This window comes from Populus nigra, chromosome 13 (genome assembly GCF_951802175.1).
Source record: "Populus nigra chromosome 13, ddPopNigr1.1, whole genome shotgun sequence".
Taxonomy (NCBI): domain Eukaryota; kingdom Viridiplantae; phylum Streptophyta; class Magnoliopsida; order Malpighiales; family Salicaceae; genus Populus; species Populus nigra.
Window position 1 is genome coordinate 7796843 of NC_084864.1, and position 20648 is coordinate 7817490.

The window sequence follows — 20648 nt, forward strand, 5'->3', positions numbered from 1 at the left end:
TAATAACTATGAGTAAAACTTTTTCCTTCAAAATGACATGAAAAGAAGACCCGTGTATTAAAATGAAAATATTTTTATCACATATTATAATAATACGGGTGTTAGATTCATGGGGATCCCATTAGTACTCGAGGAACAAGAAAGAAAACTATCCGTTAACAGCCTAGAAATATCAAATCGACATCACAATCCTTTTCCCTGCAGGAAAATAGTAACGTTAAAAAACAACCCGTCTGTTACACTTCCACTTCATTGATTTTGATTTACAGTACACGAAATAATTCCTTGATCTTTCAAGTTCCTCTTTTCTTTGCCTGTTAAATTCTGTAACAACACTGGAGTTCCACGGTGGAGACAAAGTAGAAGTATGTAGCGAAGAGGAAGGATTTCTTGGATCATATTATGCAGCGACAACGGTCAAGAACTTAGTGGAAGAGGAAGACATGTCAAAGCATCTGATAGAGACACACCGCAAGCCCAGCGCTAAAACACACCGCTGGAGCACTCTGCTCAACGGCCTTAACCTGCGCACCCACCCAACACCTAAACCATTAACTCGCCCGCTCGCCCGCTCAAACCCAGTCCTCCTCATCTTCTTCTTCTTCAAGCCAAACCCCTTTCTAGTCGATGGAGTGACAATTTCGTAAGTTTTCTTGCTAATCTTGCTCCGCCACGCCGTGGTTTTAGTGCCTGTATTTGTTACTTAGAACTTAGGGTTTGAGACTCCGATTTTTGTATATTCTGTAAATTTCTGGAAGTTGAAACCCTAGTTAGCAGTTAGTTTTTTTAAGCATTTATTTTTTAATCTTGGAAACTGTTATTTATTTATTTTTAATTTCCTGCTTAAAAAAGCATGGAATAATTTCAGATTTTGGATCGTACAGAGATAGGCATGCTAATCCCTTTTTTTTTTATTTTGAAAATTTAAATTATTTTTTTTTTCTGTCTCTAACAGTAAGAAAACTCCGCTAATGGTGCTGCTCTTTAATCTCTTTGATAGAAGGCGGATGATTCTGTAATTTCAGGATGTATATAAAGCAGGTAATGTTGGTTCATTAACATTTTCATTGAGTCACTTTCTCATTAAGTAGTATATGGCAATAAAATTACCCAAATGTTTCAAGTTTCATTGCATGCTATGATGCCATATGATACTTAGCAAAAGGGTTGAGTTTTTGGTGTCTCTTATTTTGCACCCTTACTAATAATTGGATATTCTAAAGTGGGAAATGTAATGTTGAGGAGGAGATTAAATATGGCCTCCCAATAAAGGAATGTATAAATGGTGCAGGAAGCTTATAGAGTTGATGAAACTTGGAAAGAACAAAACATTTAACTTTGTTTTAGCTTGAAGGCAATGGCATTTAAGGCATGCGTTCTTGCATGTCATCGGTGAAGAGTTCTGGGCCTGTTGATTTACTTGATTTCAACTTGTCAGTTAATAGCATTTGCATATGGCTTTAGCTGGAATCTTGATACTGGCATTTTTTTTTTCAGGCATTTAACCTGCTTGCTTAGTTCTCTTCATTGTGCAACCAACAATAGGCAGGGTATCCACTCATTCAGCAGTGTAACAAGTTTTTCATTAGCAGATTTGTGACCATATCTAATGCTCGTCTTCTTCTTGATGCAGAGAACCAAAATCATATCGGATCTGCTGATATCTGTTTCAAAAGAATAGAGACAAGCCAGGATTAAAGTTCACCAAGATTCCTTAAGACTTGGTAGTGTGGGTGTTATCGGGTATACTCACATCTTTTTAAGCTTGTCCTGAATGTGCTTGAACGATCTCTCTTGGTGTTCTTTGTGAGTGATAAAAGTAGAGATAAAAGATATTGATAAAAAAGACCACCAAATTAGATAATCCAGGCTGCAAGTTTTGGATTGTATAACATGCATGATGCGTTGAAGAAATAACAAAAAAAGTAAAAGGATTGGTGAATCCAATGTATATCTTGACAACTTCCTATTCAATGGAACAATGCAAACTGCTTCTTGGCTGGCTTTTTTACCTCTTGCTCAGCTCTTTTTGGCTGGCTTTCCCCCCCTTCTATTCAGCTTATGTTGGTGGGCTTGGGCAAGGAGCATGCTTATATTTTTTTTCTTGTGTTAATTTCCCTTCATTCGGCATAGGACATTATGTTTTTTGGTTTGGGTTTCATTTGCTGGGGCTGGGATTGGGGCTGCTAGCTATTGGGTTAAGCTCATCTTCTCCTTTGTTTATGTGAATTTTTTGTGTCTCTCTCTCCTTGTTTTCCTGCACTCCTCTTCTCTTTCTCCATCGAAGCCACCAAGAACTGAGTTGTTAGGGTAAGGTGGGATTGCTTTTGTGTCTTTATTTGCCTTGCAATGATGGCGTGACTTATCAGCCTTCTTTTTCTTTCCTTTTGTCTTGGTTTTGGCTTGCTGTTTTTGGGGGATTTGGTGCTGATCTTAAAGGCTTTTGGCTCTGATCTCAAAGATGTTGGGTCCTAGGGAATGGAACTTACATCTCAGGGAGCTGGAACTTATTGGCAAGTAACACTGAAGTTTGTCATCTGTGATTTTGGATGTTGTAAATGTTTGATCTTTTGCTTCAAGAAATAAATGCACTTGCAGTTTCCTAGACAAATATTTCCTACTCTCGATAAATCTTCTCTAGTTTAGCTATATGGGCAAAATTCTGATTCCGTTTTCTTTTGTAATTTTAGGTATTTTCCACCAGCATGCTTTGAGCTCAGCAAGACCCCTTTAATATCATTGAAGGTATATTTTCTCCCCATTAAGGACATTCAGTCACAACCATAGCCAAGAGAATAAAATGCATTTACTGAAATGAGAATGTCCCTTATTTTTTGGGATTCATGGTCCTCTGACTCGTTGCTCACCTGCTGTTCAATGATTGAGTCTCCATGAGAATTCCAAAGAGTTGGTTATCACCGTATATAATTGACTGCTTAAGCTTCATCTATTTAACCTTCTTTAAAATGCCTTTCTTGGGATACAAGTTGATGTTTAGTCAATTGGAGTTCTGTTTTACCAAATGCTCTTTGGCAGACGCCCTTTTGGGCATGACCAAACTCAAGAACGAATACTACGCGAAGACACAATTATAAAAGCTTGCAGGGTTGAATTCCCTACGAAGCCTATTATCTCAAATGAGGCGAAGGTGAGTTTGATTTGAGTCTGGTAGTTTTCACAGCATATTCTCTTAGGTCTTATTCTCACAGCAACAGTGGATGATGATTTTTGTACGTGCATCTGATGGATTACATGATTTGATTTGTCAATGTCTGACCTATAACCAAGCAGAGAGACCAGATGTTTTAACCATTGCTCAAGATCCATATCTTACATACTTAAAGAAGTAAAGAGTGTACAAAGTCATCGGAAACTACTAGAGAAATGTAACTGTATCAGAAACTACTTCCCATGAAATGTATAATTCCTGCATCTTCTGTAAGAAATTGTCCATCATGTAATCTAGCGCACCGAGATTCATGCCGAGAAAGCATGGTAGTTCCATAAATCTGTCATTTATTAAAAGTATGGTCATTTAATATGTATATCATCACTTTGTCATCATACATGTGTTTGTGTGTAATCCTTTTGAAATCATGAAATTCTGGAAATATTAACACTGTATAGAGAGTTATATGTTCAAAGATGTTGGGAGGCTGAAAAGAGCACCTTATGGGAGTTAAAAGTGGGGGAGCGAGGATCAAGACGGGGATGGGGGATGCATTTCTTTATTGTAGTTCCTTGTTTCAGGAATTGATTGGATCTTGGTTAATTTATTAATTTTTTTTGTGCTTTCTTTGTTTCGTCAATTTATTTGACTTTGGCTTGATCCATTTTAAGTGGGCTACCCTTTGCTTTCTCTTACAACTGTCTTCTGCAGTTGGAGATAACAGACCTGACAAGAATATTTTTTTTCATTGTGAGTGATCATGTCCTTGATTTATTTTTGTTGGTGTCCTTTCAATAAACTTTTATTGGAGTTAATTGATATCAAAATTTTGTTATGAGCTTACAATATGTTTCTTTAGTAGCCATTCGTTTTGTATTGAGTGATCTCTTCCACAACCTATGCAATTATGACAAGCATTAACTACTCGATGTATGTTTCATCATACACTATCTCATTTCCGATCTATGAGATTGAGGTATTTCCAATGTCACCTTTTTAAGTTTGTATTCTAATGATTGCTGTTATTTAACAGGGAGGTGCAGGACATCAAGTTTTATCTGCTTTCATTGATATTGTGTTGATAATTCTGACAATGGCATCTCGGTAATACTTCATAACCTACTTCCTTTTCTTTTCTGAGGTATGAAGTGTAAATAATGGTCCACATCTTATTACGAAAGGAGAAGGATCCTGATTTTTATATTCGTTTTTTTCTTCTTCTAACATATAAGCTTATTTTTATCTTTACAAATCTTCTCCCACTATGCTCCAGAATTTCTTTTGAATTAGTTGTTCTGTCGCGAGGCATAATTTTCTTTGAGTAGTTCAGAAAGTCAAACTATGGCCACCATCGATTGGGATAGCAATCTAAGATTCTGCCATTATCCTTCCATCCATGCATGAAATTGGAAACCTTGTAAGAGGTGCTCTGTACAATTTCTCTCTCTCTATTTTCTTCATCCCTCCCAACCCTCAAAAGGTGAAAGGAAACCTGATTACTCTTTTCTTATTCGAAAGTGCACATGACACTTTGTGAATATTTTTATCACATAGATCAACCATTTTGATTAATTTTTTTATTAGGCTGTTTATAATTGGCTACTTATTTCATTACTGTTTTGGTTGTTCATCCAAAAAAGATTTATTTTTATGCTTCCATATTGGTTGTTCATGAATATTTTTATTTTCTTTGTTGTGTTGGTGTGGATTTGTAGTCGGCGTGTATTCTGTCATCTTTCGATCGCTCACCACATCTTTTACAATCTACGATGCACATCTCTGTGTTAATCTCTTATAGATGCCTCATTTGGCATGAAAGATCTATTGTATTCATATATACCAAACCTACCTCATCCTTCTGATGTTTGATTGGATAATCTTAGAAATAATTGCTTGTTTTTTCTTTTATTAGGTGATCGTTGTTTTTCCTTAAAAGTTGTTTTTTAAGCATCTTTTCTGGAAGTGCTTAATTGGTTGAATGTGCTTTTGGTTTGTAAAGGTGCAATACTTTACAATCTTTCATTCCTGTATATTTATGGCTACAACAACTCTCTTAAATGGTAATTGATTCTTCTGTACCCTAATGACGATCATGATGGAAAAGACGTTGAAGAACTCAAGCTTTCTGTGGCAAAAGATCACATCCAGGTTAGTCATCTTAAAGCTGCACCTTATTTGATGATGGTGTTGGAAAGATTAGCTTTTAAGTTCTGATGATGGTCTTATAACATGGTGTATCCATGATTTCAGCAATGTTGTTACAAGCATGGAAAATTTCCAAGTGAATTTACATTTAAAACAAGCTATTTTTTCCTGCGATTAAAAATGCTATGGGATCTATGGTTGCTCTGCAGATAAAAGGTTAAGCACAAAGATTCAATTAAGTGCTCTTTCTGCTTGGCATTAAAAATATGCTATTGATAGATAGAAAAATTAAAATGTTTTTGTGATATATTGCTAGATTAGAAATAGAAACAAACATAAAATATAGAAACATACATGAAATTTTCTACCAATTTTCTGCCCTCACATTGGCTGATAGCTATGAGAAATAAAAATGTTTTTAAATTTTTAGTCACTGAACATCCCATTTCATTCAAGCAATAGATTTGCTGGGCAGATGAGGTCCAAGAAGCTGCTTTGGTCTTGTGTAGATTTATTAGAAGTAAATCTAATTTTATACCCTTGTACTGGTTGATAACTATGAGAAGGAAAAATGGTTTTACGTTGCTGATCATTGAATCTCCCATTTCATTCAAGCATTAGATTCGTTGGGTAAAGGAGGTCCTTAAAGCTGCTTTGGGCTTGTGTAGATTTATCTTTCTGCCACCCTTAGTATTAATCATGTTGTTAACTCACCTTTTGATAAGTTTCGAGTCATTCAATGATCCTAAGTTATGATTCTGTCATGATTTGATCTCTAACTAATTGATTTCGTGTTGTCTAGACTGTCGATGGCTGCTAATTTGAGGGGTTATGTACTGACCAATAGTGATGGGGAAAGGTATATATATTATCTTGTTGTGCAGCATAGCTCTATTTTGTTGCCAAACATTTATGTTGTACTCCTAGACTTACTCTATCAACCACATTCTTAATATGAATAATTAAGGTATCCTCAGTTAGTTTCGCCAAATGTTGAAAGTGCATAGAATATTTAATCCACACAACAAGATGTAACTCCTCTCAAGAATACAATAGACCAGTCATACCATACGTTCATGTTAAATATTTTTAATACGTCTCTTTTGGGTACTTTGTTACCTTTAAATACTTGGAGTTTGACTGACCTTAAAAATTTTCTTATGATGCTTTTCTTAGGTAAAATGGATGGAAGCTTTAACTTACTGTGAGACACCTATTGCATAAGCTTTTCTCTTAGCATAAATAGTAAGGGCCTTAGCATCCATGATTATGTTTATTATGACTTCCATATAACTTTTCATTTTTTTTTCTAAGATGATGAAACAAGAACACGCATGAAACATAACTCAAGACACACTCTTTGTGTGGCCATAATATTGCTCTTGCTAATAAGGCTGTTACATGTTTTGCTGGCAATGATAGTTTGTTTTTAGACTTTTGATGTCTCTTTATACTGTGACTGTGCGATGCTCTTATTAGCATTTCTTTAATGGGTGCTGGTAAGGATTATGAACATTAGTTTTATCAATAGTGATGCACATCATTCACATATTTGCCCTTTATGCTCATGTGTTGTGTTAACAAATGCTGCTGCTCATAATTTTTTCCCAGATCTTTTTCGTGCTTTCCTAGGCTGCCAATAAGGCTGTTACGTGTTTTGCTAGCAATGATAGTTTGTTTTTAAATTTTGATGTCTCTCTACATACTGTGACTGTGCAATACCTTTATTAGCGTTTCTGTAATGGATGCTGGTAAGGATTATGAGCATTATTCAATCAGGATAAAATTGTTGCTGCTGCAACTTGACTACACCTACTGGAGAAAGCAGTTGAGAATATGATTGATTTGGTGACTGCCTTTATTTTTAACAAAACTGGTTTCCATTCTGTTCATGCAATGACTGTTTTGCTACTTAAATATGCATGGTGGGTTGAATGGGTTCCCTATCTGCCTTGTCAGATGAATTAACAATAAACTAAAACTGCTCAGTGTTTCACTGTGGAAGTCCATAGTGAAACACTGAGCAGTCTTCTTCTTTTTCTTTCTTCTTTTTCTGTTTTTATTTTTTTTGGTTTTTTTTTTCGTTTTCCATGTCTATGGTTTTTTTTTTTTTTGCTTTTTTCTTTGTGGTTTTTTCTTTTGATGAACTTTTTTTGTTTAATTTAGTTTGTTAATGTTAATTATTTTTATTTAGTTATCAGATTTTCATGACACGGATCCCGGGTTTGACGGGTTAATCCAGTTTATTCAGTTTTTTTTTAATTTTTTTTTATTAGTTTTTTTCTTCTTGTATGTTTTTTTTCTCTTTGCTTTTTCCTTTTTAATTAATCTTTTTTTAATTTTTTTCATTAATAATAAATCTTTTTATATTTAGTTATAACACTTTCATGACATGAATTTGAGGTTTGACAGGTTAACCTGATTTGGCGGGTTAACCCGGTTGATTCAGATTTTTTTATTTTTCCTCATCTTTTTTTTATTTAGTTTGTTAATATTAAATATTTTCTATTTAATTATCAGACTTTCATGACATAGATTTCAGGTTTGACGGGTTAACCCAATTTATTCAGATTTTTTTTATTTTTCTTCGTTAGTTTTTTTCTTCCTGTATGTTTTTTTTCTTTGCTTTTTTCCTTTTTAATTAATCTTCCTTTTTAATTTATTTCATTAATAATAATTTTTTTTTTCTATTTAGTTATTACACTTTCATGACACGAATTCCAGGTTTGACACGTTAACCCGGTTGAATCGGATTTTTTTTCTTTTTCCTCATTAGTTTTGTTCTTTTGATTTCATCTTTTAATATTGTATGCAGTCCACAATGAAAAGGCTGAAGCCTTTAGTTTTTTTTTTTGCTTTTTTTTATTCTTTCACTGTAGACTGCACAGTGCAGCCCACGGTGAAAAAAGGCTGATGCTTTTTTTTTCTTTTTAATTAATTTTTTTATTTAGTTTGTTGATATTAATTTTTTCTCTATTTATTTATCAGACTTTCATGACACGGATTTCAGGTTTCACGGGTTAACCCAGTTAATTTAGATTTGTTTCTCTTTCTTCATTAGTTTTTTTCTTCTTATAAGTTTTTTTTCTTGTGGATTGTTTCTTTTTATTTAATATTTTTTTATTTAATTTAGTTTATCAATATTAAAATTTTTTCTATTTAGTTATCGACCGATGCTTTTATTTTTTCTTTTTGTTTTTTTGCTGTTTTTATGCCTTTAACTATGGAGTGCACACTGGAGTCCACAGTGAAAAGGCTGATGCTTTTTTGTTTGTTTTTTTCCTTTTTAGTTAATTTTTTTCATTTAGTTTAGTTTGTTAATGTTCAATTTTTTTCTATTTAGTTATCAAACTTTCATGACACGGATCCCGGGTTTGACGAGTTACCTCGTCAATTTTTTTTTCTATTTAGTTATCAAACTTTTACGACACGAATCCAAGGTTTGACGGGTTAACCTGGTTTGAAGGGTTAACCCTGTTAATTCAGATTTTTTTCTTTTTCTTCATTAATTTTTTTCTTCATTTTTGTTTTTTTTCTTTGTTTTTTTTCTTTTTAATTAATCTATTTAATTATCACACTTTTATGACACGAACAGCCAGACCCACATCCAAGACTATTGGGTCTGGTATTGCAGTCAGACCCACTTAAACTTGGGTCATGCAAGTTTAATGTTATTATTAATATTATAAATATTTGTCTTGGGTCAGGCGTTGCAGCCACGCCCAAGACTCTTGGGTATACCTTTGCAAAAAGACCTAATACTTTTAGATCTTAATTTTTTTTGATATTTTTTATGCAAAAACCATTGACCCGCGGCATCGCGCGGGTCATGTAACTAGTTAATTTCTATAAGAGATGCCTTTATGATGGATGATTTCTGCACAATTGTGTTGTTTCATTTACATTTTCATTGAGTCACTTTCTACATGCAACCATTGATTTATTTGATTTTTATCTTGAGAGAATATATGACCTGAGTGCATTTGAGTAGTTAAGGCCAAATGATGAGTTTGGGATCAGCTGGTGACCTGAGTGCCATTCGTACCGTTCCACCACTGTTTACCTGTAGTAACCCCATTCAGCTCTTCTGCTTCTATTCCTCATAGCTCAGTTTGTTACAACACTTTTAGTCACTTATGTACTCGGATAGCAACCATGATTATTGATCTGAATGTTGTGTGCTCTAGCCTTTTCAATTGTTAAGACATCTTAATAGAAAGCTTCTCCATATGGTTGCACATTTTGACCTAAACACTGTAGATTTTTCTTTAACCATTTATACTAGGTTCTTTGTCTGCTCGGCTTCTTAGATTAGTTCAAGTAATCCTCACTTGACTTCTTGCATCATTCCTATAACAACCCGTGACATCTCGCAAGTAATTTACCTAGTCTATTAGATTGTGTTAAGTATTCTCTCTTAGAGTTGTGTTCCCAATCTGCTAGACGATATGGCATAATCAGTAGCAGTTTCTTGACCTTCTGCCATGGTCACTTTATCGTTTGAATGATGTACTCAGATAATTATGCACCTTAATGCTTTGAAATGGGGACAAGCCACTTTTATCCCACTAAACAGGTAAGGATAAAGTATCCGTGTGTAACTTATCTATATGGTTTTGATGTGGTACCTTTATTAAAAAAGTTGAAGTTTCTCCCAATTTTACCCCAGTATTTGCATAGGATAGTCCACCATGCTTGATCTAATTGAAATAGTATTGATCTAGTAGAAACATTGATTCAAGTTTTGCTGTTCATAATTTGTATACAAGTCTCCTCGTGTAACTTATCTATCCACATGGTTCTGATGTGGTCCCTTTATTAAAAAAGTTGAAGTTTTCTCCCAATTTTTCCCCACGACTAGCGCAGGTTAGTTCTCCACCGTGCTTGTTCTAACTGAAATAGGAGATCCAACAAAAACATTGGTTCGAGTCGAGTTGTTAATAATTTGTATGTTGGTCTACACAAGTGAAAACTGAGTAATTACTTATGCTATTTTGTTCCAGATGGTCATTTCTCAACATGTTTTGTTAATTGATTGTTGATGTTTTCATTAGCTTGGTGTGCAAATTTGGGTTGAAAGTTTTTGGCATGAGAAGCTTTGTAGTGATTGCTTTTGGAATCCAAGAATGGATAGTTGTGAGAGTTTTTATTTGATAATTGTGGTTGAGTGGTACCAACAATAAAAGTACGTTATAAAGTACCTGCATATACGTTTCTGGTGTGCACCCCCAACCACAATGCTACTAGGAAATTTATATGATCTGCGAAGCAAAACACTTTTTACTTGATGTGATATTTGTAAGTAACTTAAATTATTTGACTGGCATGTTCTTGAATGCTAGTGGAGCATTGTTTATACCCAAGGACTTGTCTATAAATGTGTGTGCTTTTTGAAAATTTGCATGAGCTAAATTGTTGATGAAGTTGATATGACTCCTGTAATGGTCTGCATGCATATATCGTTGATTATTCTTCTTATTCTCCTAAGTATTTACCTACGCTGTAATCTGTTGAGATTTGGATGTGTCCACAAACTAATGGTTTGGACTGCATAACTGTGGATGGTTAGGATAAAAATCTTATATGTTATTTTTTACATGATGATTCTTATACATGTTTATGATGCCTTAACAAGTTACTAATGATCAGGTGATTAAGTAAGGAAGAAAGTTGATATGACGGGGGGTTTTTATGACTATCGATGCTCAAAGTTGAAGTTTATGGACATGAGTAATTACTTGTGTTATTTTGTTCTAGAAGGTTATTTCTCTACGTGTTTTGTTAATTGATTGCTGATGTTTTCATTAGCTTGGTGTGCAAATTTGGGTTGAAAGTTTTTGGTGTGAGAAGCTCTGTAGTTATTGCTTTTGGAATCCAAGGATGGATAGTTCTGAGAAAAAGTTTTAATTTGATAATTTTGGTTGATTGGTACCAACAATAAATGTAAGCTATAAAGTACCTGCATGTACGCTTCTGGTGTCCACCCCAACCACAATGCTACTAGGAAATTTATATGATTTGCGAAGTAAAACACTTTTTCTTTGATATGATATTTGTATGTAACTTAAATTATTTGACCGACATGTTCTTGAGGTAAGAACATGTTTATGATGCCTTATACATGATGATCCTTCTACATGTTTATGATGCCTTAACAAGTTACTAATGATCAGGTGATTAAGTAAGGAAGAAAGTCGTTATGACGGGGGGGCTTTTATGATTATCGATGCTCAAAGTTGAAGTTTATGAACATAATTATGTAGAACAAATCACATTGAGGTAAGAAATCTCATGATTGTGCAGTTTCCATCACAGACTAAAATGAGAAAACAGAGAGCTAGAGACTAATTTCACAACTAATCTGAAATAACAAAAACAAAATTTGGAAGCCCTAATATCCTTTGCTAAATCTGAGATGTTACATGGTTCTTAATTGTAGGGGAAGGAACTAAATGATGTTAACTCATTGGCTGAAGTCATAACACTAACTCTAAAGTGTGCTTTGAGTTGTTTTTAGAAACTTGATTTTAATATTTCACTATAAAAATATTTTTTTGACTAGCTGTTCTTCCAGGTGTTTCTGAGAGGATGGATAGACTCAATGCTGAAGTCACAACACAACTCTGAACTGTGAATATGCTTTATTGTTTCTTTATGTGATAAATGACTAGTCTAAGCTTCAGTTTTTTGTTCTTGTCTTTTAATGTATTATTAAACTATTATGGCTTGTAATCAATGTTTTAAATTAATTTATCCTGTCTGATTTTCCAGCCGTTATCCTTGCTGAAATCCTAGAAGATGATGTTTTGGTCTTCCCCCACATGTACTCGATACTTACTGAGATAGGTCATGTTTACATGGTTCCACTTAAGCATTCATCTTTTCAAAAATGACATGCTCTGTTTTATTGGAACTTATAGGTATAAGAGGAGTTTGAAAGAGTTGCATAAAATGCTTCATTGGTGCAATGAGCATTTCAACAGTTCAGCCATGTAAACAAGGAGGCACTAGATCAACATGTAAATCTCACTAGGAAACAGGAGGAACTTCAGACACGGCAAGCTGAACTTGAGGCAAGTGACAAGGTACTACGGTACTGGATTTTAATGGTTAAATGTCTTCTGTTGTACTTATTGTTTTTAATGTGAGATTATGATTTATGTATCTTTACTTCAACGATAAACATAAGCCATAAAAAAATAGACTGAGCTTGAGCCTGATGTGAAAGACGTGCTAGAGAGAATTTCAGAACATATCCAAGCCAAGGTATCAAACTGTAGCAAAGAGAAAAATGCTAATTATTTTTTGGGGATAAAAAATGTTGAATGCTTTTATTTAACATGTGCTTTGCTTTCAGGATGATGCTATGCTAAAATGTAAGGTATCTCCTCAACTAAAATTTTCTACATATTACTACCTAAGCTATAATTTCAGCTGAAAGGGCCTCACTTTAGGTTTTTGTCCTCTACTGTCAATAAACTAATTTATACAGCTAACATGGTCGGTAATAATAAAACACAGTCTAGTAGATGGAGAATTTGCAAATAAGTAATTAAAACATCATTATTTGTGTATTTTGTTACTTAAATTAATATGTTAGGGGATTTTATACCTTCTTTGATTTGACCTAGTGGAGGATTTGGGGGACCTGAATGGACACACATAGTCGAGTGAAATTTGATTTTTTGCAATTTATACAGGTTTCCTTACTCTTGTGGATATAAACTCTTCTACTTTCGTCGTAGATTCAAGGAAGCTTTTGTGGATTTCTAGGTTTTCTTTCCTTCACTTGTTGTTGGGTGATTTTTCGTTTTAGTCCAAGGAACCGGAACCATCTTGTTATGAGAAATAATTGATTTTTATTTTCCACATTAACTGGACACTTCGATGATAAGTTTTTTACCTTTTCCAGATGTTGTACTAGCTACAAATGTTCGGGATTTATTCAAGGTCTATAGCAGTAACTAGTAGATGCCCACCATTATACTAAAAACAAGACCCCTTTGAAAATTTCTAGTTTTATGATGAGCTGTCTTCAAGGTTTATGTGTAAATGTATGGATTAATTGAAATTAGATAAGTATGTTTTGCTACTTGGTATGAGTATGCAATTGAACTTCTTAACTCTATTGTTGCAAGTCCTCGTGCCTCTCTTGCCATTTCCTTTATATTCTGATTTTTTGATTTTAAATAAGTCATCTACTTCAGGAAGAAAATTATAGGCTGAATGCAGACTTCAAAGAGCGAAATGCCTACGTTGAGAGCTGCAGAGCTGAAATCGTTATTTTCTAGTCTCATGAAGGATTCAATAGTCATAAAGCATAGAGAAACAAGCTACAAGAAGCATGTATCCTTTTCTCTTTCTATTTTGGTCAGGCTTATTGAAAGGGCATAGTTTGACTAGACTTTTCTGCTTTTGTAGATCATGGTGAAAAAGGAAAGTGAACTTATTGTTGAATTTGATAAGCTAAGACCACAAGTGTTCTTATTCCTCTGTCGTTGGGTCCTATTTATAGGAAAAATCTCTTGTAGATGTCACTAATCAAATAGTGAGCTTAAAGCCACTGTGACCACGAAACAAGGTGAGGTGGGCACAGAGCTCATTGATCACTTAACACCACAGGAAAAACATGAACTATCCCAGCTAAACTAAGAAATAAAAGATCTTAAAGAGGAGCTTATTAAATTTAGAACAGATCGCATCGAGGTAAGATATCTCAACCTTGTGAGAAGCAACTGTACTTATCCTTAACAGGTATTTGTTCTGTTTCACATGAAGCTTTTGTGGCCTTCCAAGCTACTTCCATATTTATGATCTGCTTTCTGATAGGCCTCTTGCTTGCTGTCATGCATGCCTATATGCTAATGGGTGTATGGTAATACATTGCCCCAAAAGTTTCTGTATATTTGTTGCTAATTGAGGTGGGTGACTTTTTGGAAGAAAATAGTTTATTATCGTTTATTATTGCCACCTGTTGCACTAGAGGTGATAGATTGATGTTGCACTGATGTGTCTTGGCCTCAAACCCTAGAAAAATAATATTACTTGTCACTGAAAAATGAGTAAATAAAAAGAAACGAATTATTCCTCATGCTTTTACAATGTCTATCTGCTATTTGTGATTTATTAAGATACATTTTGAGTATTAACATTAGTTTTTGTTACTATGAAGGCAAAGGTGATGGTACAAATGCAGAATCTGGAGCACATGAAGAAGATTTTCTCATCCAGGATGAGATTTCTAAATCTTGTCTAGTGAACGTGTAGCGTGTAAGTCATTCTTTATGGAGATGCTGCATTTTGCAAGTATTGCAAAAGTTGCAAGTGCTCCATTATACATGCATCCCTTGTTATTGAATTGTTGATTATCTGTAGGAGGAAGAGACAATTTTGCATGAGAGAGACGGCTATAAACTGGAAGAGGGACGTCTTATACGTGAATTGAAAAGGATACGAGATGAGGATGATTCAAGTTTTAATAATTTTCAGATTTTAAATCATCAATATGCCCTTTTAAACCTTCTTGGGCAAGGAGGATTTAGTGAGGTTTACAAGGTCCGAACTTCGGCAAGTAGTTTCAATTGATAATAGAAAGTAGTTTCATTTGATAATAGAAACACTAACCTTTGCTTGTTTGATGAAAATTCTTATATACCATGACAAGAGTATAGATCATTCTGTTGCCAATATTGACAATTGTAAAAGCACATCCTTTTGCAGTGATTTGAAGTGAGAAATTTCCGGCAGGCTTATGATTTGGTCGAGCATAGGTATGTTCCATGTAAGCTACATGGTTTGAATATCTATGAGATTGAGGTAGTTTCTCAATGTCACCGTTTTAAGTTTGTATTCTAATGATTGTTGTTATTCAACAGGAAGGTGCAGGGCATCATGTTTTATCTGCTTTTGTTGAGATTGTGTTGATAATTCCGACAATCACATCCCGGTAATACTTCATAACCTACTTCTTTTTCTTTTCTGAGGTATGGAGTGTAAATAATGGTCCACATCTTATTACGAAAGAAGAAGGATCCTGAATTTTATATTTGTTTTCTTCTTCTTCTAACATATAAGCTTATCTTTATCTTTACAAAGCTTCTCCCACAATGCTCCAGAATTTCTTTTGAATTAGTTGTTCTATCATGAGGCATAATTTTATTTTAGTTCAGAAAGTCAAACTTTGGCCACCATTGATTGGGATAACAATCTAGGATTCTGCCACTATCCTTCCATCCATGCCTGTTATATTTTCCTAGATCTTTTCCGTGCTTTCCTAGGCTGCTAATAAGGCTGTTACATGTTTTGCTGGCAATGATAGTTTGTTTTTAGACTTTTGATGTCTCTTTATACTGTGACTGTGCGATGCTCTTATTAGCATTTCTTTAATGGGTGCTGGTAAGGATTATGAACATTAGTTTTATCAATAGTGATGCACATCATTCACATATTTGCCCTTTATGCCCATGTGTTGTGTTAACAAATGCTGCTGCCCATAATTTTTTCCCAGATCTTTTTCGTGCTTTCCTAGGCTGCCAATAAGGCTGTTACGTGTTTTGCTAGCAATGATAGTTTGTTTTTAAATTTTGATGTCTCTCTACATACTGTGACTGTGCAATACCTTTATTAGCGTTTCTGTAATGGATGCTGGTAAGGATTATGAGCATTATTCAATCAGGATAAAATTGTTGCTGCTGCAACTTGACTACACCTACTGGAGAAAGCAGTTGAGAATATGATTGATTTGGTGACTGCCTTTATTTTTAACAAAACTGGTTTCCATTCTGTTCATGCAATGACTGTTTTGCTACTTAAATATGCATGGTGGGTTGAATGGGTTCCCTATCTGCCTTGTCAGATGAATTAACAATAAACTAAAACTGCTCAGTGTTTCACTGTGGAAGTCCATAGTGAAACACTGAGCAGTCTTCTTCTCTTTCTTTCTTCTTTTTCTGTTTTTATTTTTTTTCTGGTTTTTTTTCTTTTTCTTTTTTTTTTCGTTTTCTATGTCTTTATGGTTTTTTATTTTTTGCTTTTTTCTGTGTTTTTTTCTTTGAATGAAATTTTTTTGTTTAATTTAGCTTGTTAATGTTAATTTTTTTATTTAGTTATCATATTTTTTAATAGTTCTTGCAATTTGTTACTGCCTACCTCACCTTTTGTTTTTATTTGTTAAATCATTGATCATATTAGATATATGACAATGTTACTTTTTAAGAACTCTTTCTTTTTTAAGTCTTGAAACAAACCTTTTTGCATGTACACTCGCATCTCTATGCCTTTCATCTTTTTTTCTTTACGTTCCTGATATTTTTTTTGTGTAGTTCTTTTTATGCCTTTTTTTCACATTATAATTGTCTTTTAATGCAAACTTAGTTGATTCACAATTTAAAAAGTTTCTCATGGCATCGCGCGGGTAGCATAAATTTTATTCTATTATATATTATGGGCCGAATGGTTGTGGGTGTAAATCTTAGGCCATTATAAATTACAAAATAAACTAAAACTTATGGACATTTTTTACAAGAATCTAAAGTGTCATCTTCTTCTTAAAAAAATCGATCATCAAACTTTTTTCTCTTCAACTCGATCCTTTTGTGGTCAAATTGAAAGCCAGTTGCTTCTAATTTTTTAAGCAAAGGTAAAGCTGAAAGACAAGATACCAAACTAAAAAACAATAGAGAAACAAAGTGGTCGCTTCAAAATTAACCCATAAAGTTGACCTTAATCCTCTAACTTCACAACTTACCCATTTTCAGTTCATTTAGTTTTTCAAAAATTCTCATTTTATTAAAAACTTCATTTCTCTTTTTTTTTTCAATCTCTATTTTGAGCTACGAGTGAGAAAGTTATTAGATTTTGATCGTAGAGAGAGAAAATTGGTTAACACCGATTCAAACTACTAAAGTTGTCGATCTTGGTGTAAATAGATTATATTTGATGAGAAAAGTTCTAATAGAGTTCTACTTCATCTTCAAATTGCTTGAGAGAGTAGATCTACCATAAAAAAGGTTTTGAGTTTCAAATTGATTTTTTTCATCTTTGGACCTTTTTAGGTTATTTAAAGGCATAAATGGGTTTATTTAGGTTTTTTGGGTGTTGCATACGTGAAAAATGGTTTAAAAAATAATTTTTAAGTGAAACACATCCTTGCTCGAACTTTCCAATAACCCTTTGCCCCTTAAAAAATAATAGTATTGAAGGCCCAAACATGTGGGCCTAACTTGGTAGGCCTGTACACCTAAGCTTTTTTTATTAAGGCTTAGACGTGCATGCTAGGCCACCTAGGCATGCACGTCTAAGCCCTTTTTTATACTTTGTTTTTTTCTTGATTTAATTTCACTTTTCAATGTTGGTTATTTATTTATTTATTTTGTTTTGCTTTTTATGAAGTTAAAATAGTCTCATATAAATGTCATGCTATTTTATTAGGGCTTGGTTTTATGAATATTTATTTTTGTTGTTGTTTTTGCTAGTTGTCCAACTGCCTTTGGACTTACCAAGTGAATTAAATCACATCGGGTTAATCCTCGTTTAGTTTAAATATTTTTCTATTAAAAAATACGTTAGCAACGTCTATCCATTTTTTGAACTAAAAAAAATGATTTGGCATGTGCTATGCTACCGGGACAACAATCTAAACACCACTGGAGTCTAACAACAAGGTTAATATGCTTATATATGCTATCTCCAACTAAAACTAAAGGGTGTGGAAAAAACACTGTTCCCCCGTACCCATAAAACATTATGGATTATAATAGTAATCCAAAGTGTTTTGTAGTTTTTTTTTAATGTTTTGGCCCTTTTTCTTGTTATTGATTTTTTTTATTTTTAATTTAGTCCTTATATTTTATGTTTATTAGGATTTAAAGTTGATAATTTATTTTAATTTAGCTTTTATTTAGTTATCACAGTATTGAAAAATATCCCAGCATTAAGCTGGTACTCAATTTTGTAAGATATTATTTGAATTCTTTATTTTTCTAAATATTAAGAGTCAAGTAACTAGAATTGAAGAATAGGAAAATGTTGAGATCTGAAAGGGAGAAATGAATAATTTAGTCATGCAAACTGAGGCAATGAGAAAGAAAAAAGAGAAAGAGAAAGAAAAGAAAAATAGGTTGTCGAAGCCATACATGATTTCCTATTGCCACATGCACCACCTTATAGGGAAGAGGACATCTCAACGATTTCAACGTCATCAAAGACACCACCAATTAAAGCACAAAGGACAACCTAAACGCTGCCTAAAGGTGACAAGTTTTTCTAACGTATACTTTCCTCCTTTCTCTCAATTAGTCCCTTAATTTTTTAAATCTTTTTGATATAATCATAGATTTTTTTTTTCAAGTTTGTTACTTTCCCTTATTCTTTCAGTTTAATCCTTTGTGAGCTTATTGTGGGCTCAAGTTCAACCATAATAAGTTATTGTGAGCTCAAGTTTCATCTATATATGAATGGGTAATCTAGCTAACCCAACTTCGTCATCAATAATAGAATTTTTTTATGGGCTCAAGTTCAACCATAATAGGTTACTTGAAACTCTAATGAGGCTACCAGGTTTCCCTTTGTAGTCTAATATATGAGAGTAAATTTCTCATTTAGTTGAGAATTGGTTATGCAAGCTTTAAGATCCTAGTCCCTTTAATGTCACCTTCCTCTTTTTAATCTTAGGATAAGGGTCCAAGTGTGTTCAACTTAGAAATTTTTTTTATATAGATTGTAGGTGTGTTCAAAGGGGGTACAATTCAAAAACATGCTCAAGACTAAGAAATGGTACAAAAAAGGTACAAGATATCAAAAGATTGAGAATGAATTTCTAAAAACAAGAAAAACATGGGATTAACCTTAATTCCTTAAAGGTATCTTATATTATTAGACATGTTATTATAAAGCATGCTCTAGTTAAGGAGTTATTGATACTTCAAGTACAAAATGATGATATAAAACCTTGATAAAAATGTACTTTTAAGTAATAAATCAAGAATCCTTGACATTGGCATACCCAAGGACCTCCCAAGGTAACATAGAACATTGATTAACTATTTCGGTCCAAAAATAGTTAATGACATCAACGGTCATGTTAGTGTCGGCATTTTTATGAATATTATTAGTTGACCACAAGATGGGCAACTAAGACACCAATGGAGGTCATTAGTGTCGGTAGTAGTCTTTCTAACGTGGGGAGAAGTAGTTAAAGGAAATAAATTGGATAATCCTCAAAAGGGGTTGGTGGTGGTATATTGAATTGCATATGACTTAAGTAGGTAGATGTGCTGTATAAATTTTCTTCCATGAATTGTTTGTATTTTAGTTATTTTTAATTATATGGAAAATTTATGTTTTGCAGGTCCCTTCCATTCTTGTCAGGAGTAGAATTTAGGTTCCTTCTCCCTTTTTGTATAAGTTAGGAACTTGGGGATTTTTCATGTAATTTTATTATGCAGTAAACATGTAACCTGAATAGAATAATATACTCCTTATATTATTTTGTTTTTGGAATATTAATGTATTAATCTATGCTTGGGAAATTATAGTGTACTAGCTTATGTTCAAAATGCTAAACTGTGTTGTGCTTGTATATGAAATTTCAGTGCTTGGATGGTTCTCTTAATTACTAACTTATGTATGTGATATGAGATGGAGATTGAGAATGAAGATTTGTCCTGAGTATATTCTCGAATGAATTAAATGATTGATTTATACCAATTATAGATGTTATTATGGGTGGGATGCGATTATAATTATGTGTAGGATAAATTGTCGATAACTTGGGACCTCAAAAAAATTTTTTTGCTCCATTTACCCTTTATGTGGAAGTTAAATGAATATATTGATTGAACTTTTGAGGTTGTTACACATTACCTCATATGGTTTATTTGTCTCCTCGGTTTTGCTTTCTCTTTTCAGCTTTAATTGGTCTTCATAAACATGTCTAGGTGACAATGATGCAAGTGTGTATGCCCTTTCATCCTTCTCAAGAGAATACTTATTTTTAAATCCATCATGCTTTGCCTTTCTGTCAAATTATCAAGGTCTCCCTAATAATAAATGACTAGCATACATGAGAACCGCATCACACAAAACCTCATCCTTATACTTTCCAATTGAAAAAGTAATCAAAACCTATTTAATAATCATAACTTCACCACATTCATTCAATCATCGAAGCTTATAAGGTCTGTCATTCTCAATAATGTTCAAATCCAATTTTTTAATAAGAATAGTACTCGCAACGTTAGTACAACTTTCACTATCAATAATCATATTACATATCTTATTACTAATATGACATCCAGTATGAAAGGGGTTCTCTCTTTGTTGCTTCTTTACCAAT

At 33.5% G+C, this 20648-nt stretch overlaps 2 long non-coding RNA genes across 5 annotated transcripts; both read left to right on the forward strand.

Moving 5' to 3' along the window:
• The first annotated feature begins 85 nt into the window (after window positions 1-85).
• LOC133671298 (uncharacterized) lies at window positions 86-12574 on the forward strand. The gene is made up of 14 exons (XR_009834273.1): window positions 86-643; window positions 956-1041; window positions 1498-1550; window positions 1634-1743; window positions 2691-2745; window positions 3037-3148; window positions 3881-3919; window positions 4029-4099; window positions 4203-4273; window positions 5082-5317; window positions 6117-6173; window positions 6491-6559; window positions 11488-12137; window positions 12235-12574. It is a non-coding gene; the product is annotated as an uncharacterized LOC133671298 (long non-coding RNA).
• A 446-nt stretch (window positions 12575-13020) lies between these two features.
• LOC133671297 (uncharacterized) lies at window positions 13021-19842 on the forward strand. 4 transcript variants are annotated; one of them, XR_009834272.1, is made up of 4 exons: window positions 13021-14869; window positions 15035-15084; window positions 15190-15260; window positions 19662-19842. It is a non-coding gene; the product is annotated as an uncharacterized LOC133671297 (long non-coding RNA). The 4 variants fall into 4 exon arrangements; XR_009834269.1 differs by having other exon boundaries at window positions 13022-14584; window positions 14690-15084; XR_009834271.1 differs by having other exon boundaries at window positions 13021-15095.
• Window positions 19843-20648: the final 806 nt, after the last annotated feature.